This window comes from Harpia harpyja, chromosome 15, assembly GCF_026419915.1.
Source record: "Harpia harpyja isolate bHarHar1 chromosome 15, bHarHar1 primary haplotype, whole genome shotgun sequence".
Classification (NCBI taxonomy): Eukaryota; Metazoa; Chordata; class Aves; order Accipitriformes; family Accipitridae; genus Harpia; species Harpia harpyja.
In genome coordinates, this window is record NC_068954.1 from 17,877,643 (window position 1) to 17,886,979 (window position 9,337).

The following is a 9,337-nucleotide window of genomic DNA, read 5'->3' on the forward strand; positions in this document are numbered from 1 at the left end:
TTACATGTATGCGGTAGGTGATAGGACAGACTTGTTCCGTGATCTAGGAGGCTTTGTGCTACAAACAAAGGTCTCCTGCAAAGCTGATGAATATTTTTTCCTATTGCAGGGCTGATATGTTGAATGCCTCCCTGCAAATCTTGAATCCAGCCTTGCCTTGGTTTGCTCACTCGTTAAGCCAATGGGTATTGCTCCGAGGTAAAAGCACAGGAGAATTTTTTGTATTCTGTAGCTGACAAAGGGAATGTCCTGAATTTATTCTAATGGCATGGTTTTACTTTCAGGTAGGTGTTGGCATGCACAAACCATTTCAAAATGTCTGCTGCAATGACTGCAAGCATGAAATGGTCCATAGGAGCTTACATACGCAAGCACACTGTCTGTGGGCAGGGTGTATAAAGAGGGTGATTCATGAACTTTGCTTCTTAAACCATAACCTTCCACATAGGAAGCTCAAGTAGGTCACATACTGAGGGGAGCCAGGAAACACACATATGTGTGTGATGCAAATCTGATAGCCTGTCTAGTAACCGGGAGTGGCCAACAGACGTGCATCCCAGTTTGTCAGATGTGTTTATACATTTTCTGAGATGTTACAGATATAAAGTGTATATCAGAGCTTAGAATCTGACCTTAAAAAGTAGATGTCTTCTAAGATTCTATTCAACTTCCTCGTGATAAGAATTAGCTTTCCAACTTAATCAGCATTTGCGACTTGATTCAGCAGAGCACTGAAGATGCACTTATGGCAATCTCCATTCAGCAAAATTTTTAACCTTAAATGCATGGTCCAAGAACAGAGCTTAAAATTAAGTGTGGGTTTACATGCTTCACAAAACTGGGTTTTGACTTTGAGCCTCTGGATGGGAAAATTAGTCATGAATGTTTGGTTCATAGTGTGAGGTTTCTCCCTTTTTACTCAGGAGGACACTGGTACAGGAGGTGTCACTGGTAACCACAACTACTGGTGAACAGTTAGCAGGAGATTTTAGAACCCCCTTTAAAATAACAGCTAAACATGTGAGTAGGTATAAAATAAGCAGAAGTAGTTTTTTTAACATTTGGATATTAAAAAAAGAAAAATTTTTGGAAGACTGACATTTCAATTTCAAAATTAAGTAAAAAATTTGTAATTCAGAAAAAGGTTGCAGTCATCTGTAACCCTCAGGGTCCATATGCCTGCAGGCAGACGTTCTCTTTCTAAGTCACTTTTCCAAGGTCCTGGGTTTGTAAACATGTAAAATAAATGAACAAATAAATACACACACGTGTTTTGATATGCTCCACCATTCCTCTGATATTGCCCCGTAGGATACAAGAAAGACATGAGGAATCAGAATAAAGGGATCAGGAATATCAGGGATAAAGACTTTCTTTTATTCCTTGTCAGGGATAAAGATGTAAGAATCAGTGCTTTGGAGGATGCCCTGTTACTAGACGCTAATGCATGTGAGGAATGCTATCTTCAGCTGCACTGCTAGTGGAGTTCTGCAAAGTCCACTCCACAAAGTCATTTGTAGTCTGACCATGGGACCTCTTTTACTTCAACGTGCCACTGGCAGCAGCAGTATCTCGCTTCCTCCTCTGCCGTCTGCAGACCAGAAACATCACTATCTCCCAGCCACGGCAAACTGAAGAACCCAATCCTCCTTATCTGCTCTCAAAAATGCACCGTGAGGAATGTCCCAGAAATGGTAACTTCCTGATGTGACTCACATGCTCCATCCTAATGTCTGTGGATGGCTCCTGAATTTTTAAGCATTGATATGCTTTTTTTAGCATTGATATGAAAGATGTTCTCTTACAAAAGGAGTTCATTAGTTGAGCAGTGCTCTTTCACGGCATTGTAGGAATCAGTGCTCCAGATAAGAGCACTTTCTGGTCTGGTGCCTATCTTCAGATTTGCCAAGGGGGGCAACACTGTATGGCAATGGGAAGATTCTTTAAAAGCCCTGATTAGGCATTAATGCAGGTGCTAATTTCTGCCTTTAATGTACCTCTGATAAATTATTATCATAGTCCAGTGATTTATAAGGTTTGAGGTAGGCTGTCTGGTGAGGGATGGATGATCCCACTGGACAGTCCGCCTCAAACCTTATAAATTGCTGGAAGTAGGGTTTTGGAGCAGGAGCCTGGATTTATTCATAATTATGTTTTTATGTATATATGTTTTTTGGTTTAATAGGTGTGAAGAGTATAAAACAGGGTAAGCAAACTATTGCTTCAAAGGGAAATGTTTAAAAAAAGTTTGAGAACACCCGTTCTAATTATTGTATATGACATTAATTTTAATTTCCAATTAAACTCTGAGCTAGAGAATATCTTCTTACACACATGACTTCTGCTGGTCGCCTGCATGTTATGGGAAAGAGCATGTTTTGCTATTTTAAAATGATTTATTTAATGTCCTTGTAAAGTTTCATTCCTCTCTCTTTAGTTCCAACCCAGGTAAGAATTTCTTTTTTAAACCTCATAAATTAGAGAAATTTCCTATTAATTCATCTGGCATATCCTTTGCTAGCAATGTTAGATTTTTTTTTTTCCGTATGTGTTGTATAATTGGTAGTTGACCCCATTTAGTTCTAACTGTCAGAAGAAGCAGAAACCCCTCCAGTTTCCAGAACCTGCTCCACAACTTTGTAGACTGTGTGTATTCCAGTCACAGTCTCTATCTGTACAAAATTTGGAATAAATGTATTGAAGTCAACAAAGCTGTTTTAGTTTAACATAATGTAATAATAGACTTTGTCCTCGAACTCCATCTATCATTCCAGCACTCGTTAGGCATTCTGGTTTTGTTCTTACTAGGAGCCATCATAAAGAAATTGATTTCCCTCTGTTCCCTCATCCAATTTATTGCAAGAGAACTCCATGTTCATTTGCCCATTACGCAGCATTTTGTGGGGTGAGAAAGAAACAAGCCAAAAGAAATCATCAGAAGAAGTAGTTATCATGTTGGATGAGAGACTGTTCTCGTTTATTTTTGGCATAAATGCAGAACAGCTCCACTTCTCCCTGAGGAGTTTATTTGCATTTAGTTGGGTGAGACGAACTCCAGATTGTACTCTGAACCCCAAAACTCACCTTCTCTACCCCTGTTTGCTGCACTGAGTTATGAAAGAGACTTCTTATGATCTTGTAGCCTATGTGTTATGATTTCCATTACCTCTGCTGTTCCTCCCCCTCCTTCATTGCTAGTTGTGTACCCCAAGTTGGGCAGCCAAGTAACGTGTCCTCCATGGCTGTTAAAATTACACTATAAACAGGCTGGGAAGCAATATAGTTGGAGCAAAGCAACCGGCACAGTCCTCTTTCCTCTCCCCAGTGGCAAAGTTGCTCATGACCACAACGGACCAGGTCTCTGTTATCCGGAGAGTGTAACCATGGGGTTGTTTCTGCATCTGGGTCCTTCACAGGGTTGCACAAATCATGGTGCGTTTCAGTAAGGATGCCACCATCAGTGTGCTGAACGTCATACAACGGCAATGACAGAAAACAAGAGTCCTCTCCTCCCGCACTGCTCTGTGCTGTGAACAAAACAGCGTTCTCGGTGGAGCCCAACTGAAAACTTTCTGCACAGTTGGCTCAGTTAGAAATTTGCCGTGAGGAATGCATTAGCTGGTAAATCTGTAAGCTGTGAATTGCATAGAGACTTGACATGACAGTAGATTAAGTGATCCAGTAGTAGTTTTGCTTTACCTTTATGCCACTCATTGGCTTCCTGTTTAGCTGCATCACATGAAATCTTCCCAGCCTCACCTTCAGGGCCTTACAGATGTTGCCCTCACTGCCATGTCACCTTCCTGTACTAGTTTACCAGCTTCATATCTGTCCCCTGCCTACAACTTTGTGCTTTCTGTTATGTATTTTCTATCCCTGGCACAATTTTTCCCCAGAAAACGGACCTGCTTCTGTATGTCAGTAATTCTTTGCCCACCTACCATCCCTTTCTTGCCTTTTCCATCTAGCATCATTAGGCCTTTAAGTAGTGAAATAGCTTGTTTTGGTTTGTTGTGGATGCTGTATATTTATACACGTTGGATGGGCTAAGATCAGTACTATTCTTGTGGCGTTGCATTTTTGAAAGCTGTTTGTACAGGATCCCTGTAGACCATAATAAAAAATGTCTCAATATATCTTAATTTCAATGATGTGAGGACAGTGGCTGAGACCAGTACTTCATGGCATGATCCACGGCTAAAGTAATTACAGCAGTCCCTTGCAGCTAAACATGTAGATATTGTAGATGAAGTGTTTATGCATTTGTGTGATTCTGGGAAAAAAAAAATTCTGTTTGGAAATTCTGAATAATGGTTTTGATTAAATTAATATTGCAGAGACTTTCTCTTTGGAATGATGATTTGTTGGCAGCTTAGAACGAATCAAGTAAGAATTTTATACAAATACCAAACCGTTATTTAAAATGTGTCACAGCATTGGTAGGGCACCGCTGAGCTGGTGCTAAACTCAGCTTTCAAGTTTGTGGTGAACTCCCAAGCTCCATTTTGACTGGGTGGTTTGAAACATGGTCTCTTCTTTTGGCTTCTCTGGCAGGTTTCCAATAAACAGTCTGTCAGCCTGTTATGCTTTCACAGCTGTATTAGCCTCTTTGGCCTCCCCACCAAGCTCCTGACTAATGTCAGCTCATCTTTGCTGAGAACGTCGGTCCTACTGGAAAAGTGAGTTTACAATGTATTCTTCAGCGATGTGACAGCTGATAGCAAACAGACAAACACTCTTTACACTCTTTGCACACCAGTCACTTTTCTACTGAAATAGCACAAGAAATAACACATATACACACATACATGTATGCGTATAGATATTTATGCATGCATATTTATGAACACAAAAATGTGTATTTAAGTACAAAAATGTGTATGTGTATCTTTCTAAAAAGAACAAAGAATATATATGCTCATTGCCCTTTCTTTCTTCTTTTTCCCTACTGCTCCCAGGAGCTGTCTGTGTCAGGGTCTTCCACGCAGTCCCCAGTCCTCATGTCGTGCACAGCTCTTCCTCTGAATCATGTCATTTGGTTCCTACTTCCTTACTTGGCCCACTGCCTTCTCTATCTCTTTGTCTCCATTTCTTTCTTGCTTAGCTTGCCCTCCCCAGCTTCTTAATCTGTGAGATTTTATCAAGGCAAAGTATGTGCTTCTGTAGGGTCATATCAATGCTTCATTTCATGCTTCTGCCTTTAGGAAAATTCCCAGGCTCTAGCTCCAGCAGCCAGTACAGACAATCTCCCTTTTCCTAGATTTTAGCCTTCTCATTGCCCTGCCCTGGTGCCCAGACAATACCACTTAACAAGAGACTTTTTCAAAGATAGATTTTTTTGGCCCCACTTCCCTGCTTATTAATACAAACTGTATTGAACCAAGGTACAGTGAAGGCAGCCGGACATAAAAGTACAAGTGATTCCTACACTGAAACTAGGATTTTGTAAGGTGTGTAGACGTGTCCTGGATGACTCCTAAAAGGTTTTGGAAAAAAGACCGACCTGTGGGGAATACAAGGCCCCAAACTAAATTAGTAACTCAGAAAAAGGTATTGAGCTCTCAAGTTACAAAAAAAACCCTCTTAAACAATGCAGCATAGGGACAGTTTTCACTTTCATGCAGTAAACAGGAGTTTCAGGAGTAACTCAGTTTCAAATGAGCCGTATTTGACAGGCAAACTCAGACTGAAACCTGAGTGGAGTGTTTGTGAATGCAGTTGGGCTGAAACTGAAGAAAAGCTTTCCATGAATCGCTATAAACAGAAACCACTGTGTTAACCTAGATGGGTGCTCTACTTGCCGGCTGAGGTACCTCCTCTGCTCGCTCCCTATGGACTAGCATGAAGCCATAAGAGATGACCTTAAGTAAAGGTCTCTGCCCCAGACACAATGCTGGGAAGGAACTACTATTCAAGCACAAACCACTCTTTGCTCCTCTCCTGTGCGGGATGGAAGACAATGGAGGTATAAACCCTTCTGAGCTGTGTCCTTTCTTCCTTCTGCCAGCTGCTCTTGGCATAATCTTCTCCCCATCCTGCTGATGCTATTGGGGCGTCCAGCCCTGTGGGCAGCACTTTTCCATGCAAGCCATGGGTTGCAGCCCTCACTTATATCTTCAGTGCCTACATTTCCAGGGGCTGCCTGGGTGGTACCTTTTCAAGGGCATTTCAGTCTCATTTAATTTTTTGACATCTTTTATAGAAAAATAGAAAGGTTACAAAGGCCCCCCCGCCCCCCCCCCCCCCCCCGTTTCTTGTAGTCTATAGACATTGCCCAAAATATAGCCAATGTCGGGTTGAAAAGTAAGGGGTTTTTAACAATACACAAAAGCCTCACACCATGTTTATTGCCACTGTGCTAAGGAAAATGTTATATTTAGTGCTGCAAGTTTATGACACAGCAAAGGATCTTTTTTCTAAACTTATGGCAAGTCTTTATTTTTAGATCACTTTCCAAAGCTGTAGAAATATTAGATAGCTAAATATATGTTTAATATTTTCTGTTGTTGGATTGTAATTCTTTCTGATAGAGAATTTAGCTATTTTTCTTCATGAAACTTGGGGAACTTTTAGACCTTCCAAGTGATTTCACTATTAATTTTAGTCTGAGCAGAGTCCAATATATGTCAGTAGTTCTGATTTGTACTAGTTGTTGCACACCGGCATCAGTGCTGACTGAATAAAATGGAAAAAGCACGAAGACTGAAGTCAGCGCTAAGATGTGTGGCAGCTTTATTGCTGCCCCTCTTTCCCCCATCAAGTCCCATCTGTCTGTATTGGAAGTCAGCTGTCCAGCCTGCTGTTGGTCAAGCCGCACCCAGGTGCTGTTGGAGAAATTTATTTTAAAATTGTGGGTGTCTCCATGCAACTGACAGCACCAACCTGCCACAAAGAGAGAAACTGGGACAAAAGCAAGGTAAAGTCAAAGAACACTAGTTTCCACAGAACTGGACTCCACTTCAGTTCCTTCACCATCTTTGTGGCTCTTTGCTGGACTTGCCAGTATATCTGTGTCCCTTGAACTGGGGAACCCAGGACTAGGCCCAGCACACCAGATGTTTCTCACCAGTGCTGAGCAGAGAAGGACCATCTCCCTTGGCCTGCTGGCAAAGCTCTTCCTAATGCAGCCATAGAGGCTGTTCACCTTCTTTGCTGCAAGAGCGCATTGCTGGTGTGTGTTCAACTTGCTGTCCTCCAGGGACCTCAAGATGTTTTTCTGCAAAGCTGCTTTCCATCTGGTCAGCCCCCAGCATATACTAGTGCATGGGGTTGTTCCTCCCCAGCGGCAGGACTCGGCATTTCCCATTGTTGAACTTCATGAGTTTCCTGCTGGCCCATTTCTCCAGCCTGTCGAGGTCCCTCTGGATGGCAGCACAAGCGTCTGGTACACCAACCACTCCTCCCAGCTTTGTACTGTCTGCAGACTTGCCGAGGGTGCACCCTGTCCCCATCATGCAGGCCCTTAATGAAGAGGTTAAACAGTACTGGCCCCGGTATCAACTCCCCTAGTACTCCGCTACTGACTGATCTCCAGCTGGACTTCATACCACTGATCACAACCCTTTGAGCCCAACAGTGCAGCCAGTTTTCAGTCCACCTCACTGTCTATTTATCTAGTCTGTACTTCCTCAGTTTGTCTATGAGGCTGTTACAAGAGACAGTATTGAAAACCATGCTAAAATCAAGATATAGCCTTACTAAGGTCAAGACTTTCAGGTCTGATCCTGCCAGGTCAGACCTTTTCTTTTCTGAGTTATACCGCTGTTGAGTTCTTTTGTCCTGGATGAGTTGCTAAGTCTCTTTCTGTGCCATGGTTTGTGAGGCTGGACCTGAGGTTTACAGTTATATAGAAAGAAGGGAGGAATGATCTTTCAGAGGAAGTATTTTAATACTATCAAGTATGAGCAGTTTATATAATAAGATTCAGAAGTGAGAGTTAGGCATGGACCATTGATACCAAATATTTAAAATATAAAAATAAAATAAGTATTTATAAAAACAAAGCAGTTTGTAAAAGCTTTTGAATTTTATTGAACTTAGCATCCACAAATGTTTAACATGTACAGTTTACCTTTAAGAGGAAAGGCTCTGCAGTGGGCATTTAGCTAGATTTGTACACCTACACACTGCAGATGGTTTAGTTTTATAAGAGATGAAACTGCATTTGGTGGAACTGATTAAATATAAAAACACCACCATCTGCCATTTATTCTAATATAAAATGGTTTGGGCAGATGCTGACATCTTTTGAGATGATTGATTCATCTCTGACAAGTGAAGATTCTCAGAGGGTTCCAGCTGCCCACTGCTCACACAATACCCGCGTATGAGAGCAAGCGCCAATCACCGCACTGTGATTTGGATGTAGCAGGTGAACGAAGGGCACTTTAATAACCAGCAGCCTGGAATTCCTAACTACATCAGTGGTGGGGTTTTTTTTCTCCCCCCCCCCCCCCCCCCCCTTCTGGCCCACATTAAACTGTGAGAATATTTTATGCACACGGTATACTGTATTGGAGCACAGCTACCCTAGCACGACAATAACTGGAAGAGTGTCAATTTCTGGCACAAATAGCTCTCTTTCAGTTTTCAGAGTGGAAAACCATCAGATATTCTCCACATATGCTATTCATTTTAAAATTATTTTTTGCTAAGTGTCCATCAGGATTACATTTAAACTTCCTGGAGTATTATTTATTGAGTATGACACCAAATGCTTTGTAATAACTTAAATAACAGATGTCTATCTTGTTTTATTTGATAACATTGTCACACTCTCTCCTGTGGTATGCTTTAGGGTAGCTTGCTGTAGCATCATCTTTCTTAAAGGTTTTGCTCAAACTTTTTAAAACATGCATGATAAGTTATGGAAGAATGCATTTAAAAATACTTGGGGCCAGATTGTGACGTCCATACCCACACTGAGTAGCTGTTTGCACCAGCAGTAAGTCCTACTGCAGACAGACCATTTCTTACGAAATAAGGTCCTGACCCAAAGCTAGTTTTGTGGTAACTGCAGTGGACCTTTGGTCCATCTCCAAGTGGGAGAAAGTGTGATATAATTAGACCATCATGCAATAAGGAAGCAGATCAAGTCAGTCCTAACGTTGCAAGTATGTAAACTGCAGGACTTCTTCAGAATATCTTAAAATAGGATGCTCTTTTTGTACAGGTAAAATGTAATCTCTGATTGTGTCCCCCACTCAAAAGTATCACTTTGAACAGCTTCTTCACTATAAAAAATTAGTTAAAAAAGGAAAAGGATCTGTTTATATGAAATGACATGAAAATGTGACAGTTGAGTGTTGTGCTGGCAGAGGAGCGTATGGTATGTATA

At 41.4% G+C, this 9,337-nt stretch overlaps 1 long non-coding RNA gene across 7 annotated transcripts in view; it reads left to right on the top strand.

Moving 5' to 3' along the window:
• LOC128151825 (uncharacterized) overlaps nucleotides 1-4,340 on the top strand; it is a 147,487-nt gene extending 143,147 nt beyond the window's left edge. For 4 of the 7 annotated variants that reach the window (XR_008238473.1, XR_008238479.1, XR_008238475.1 and 1 more), the window contains one exon: nucleotides 110-4,340. This is a non-coding gene — a long non-coding RNA (uncharacterized LOC128151825). The remainder of the gene's footprint in view (nucleotides 1-109) is intronic. The other 3 variants (XR_008238474.1, XR_008238478.1, XR_008238476.1) reach the window with 3 other exon arrangements.
• Nucleotides 4,341-9,337: the final 4,997 nt, after the last annotated feature.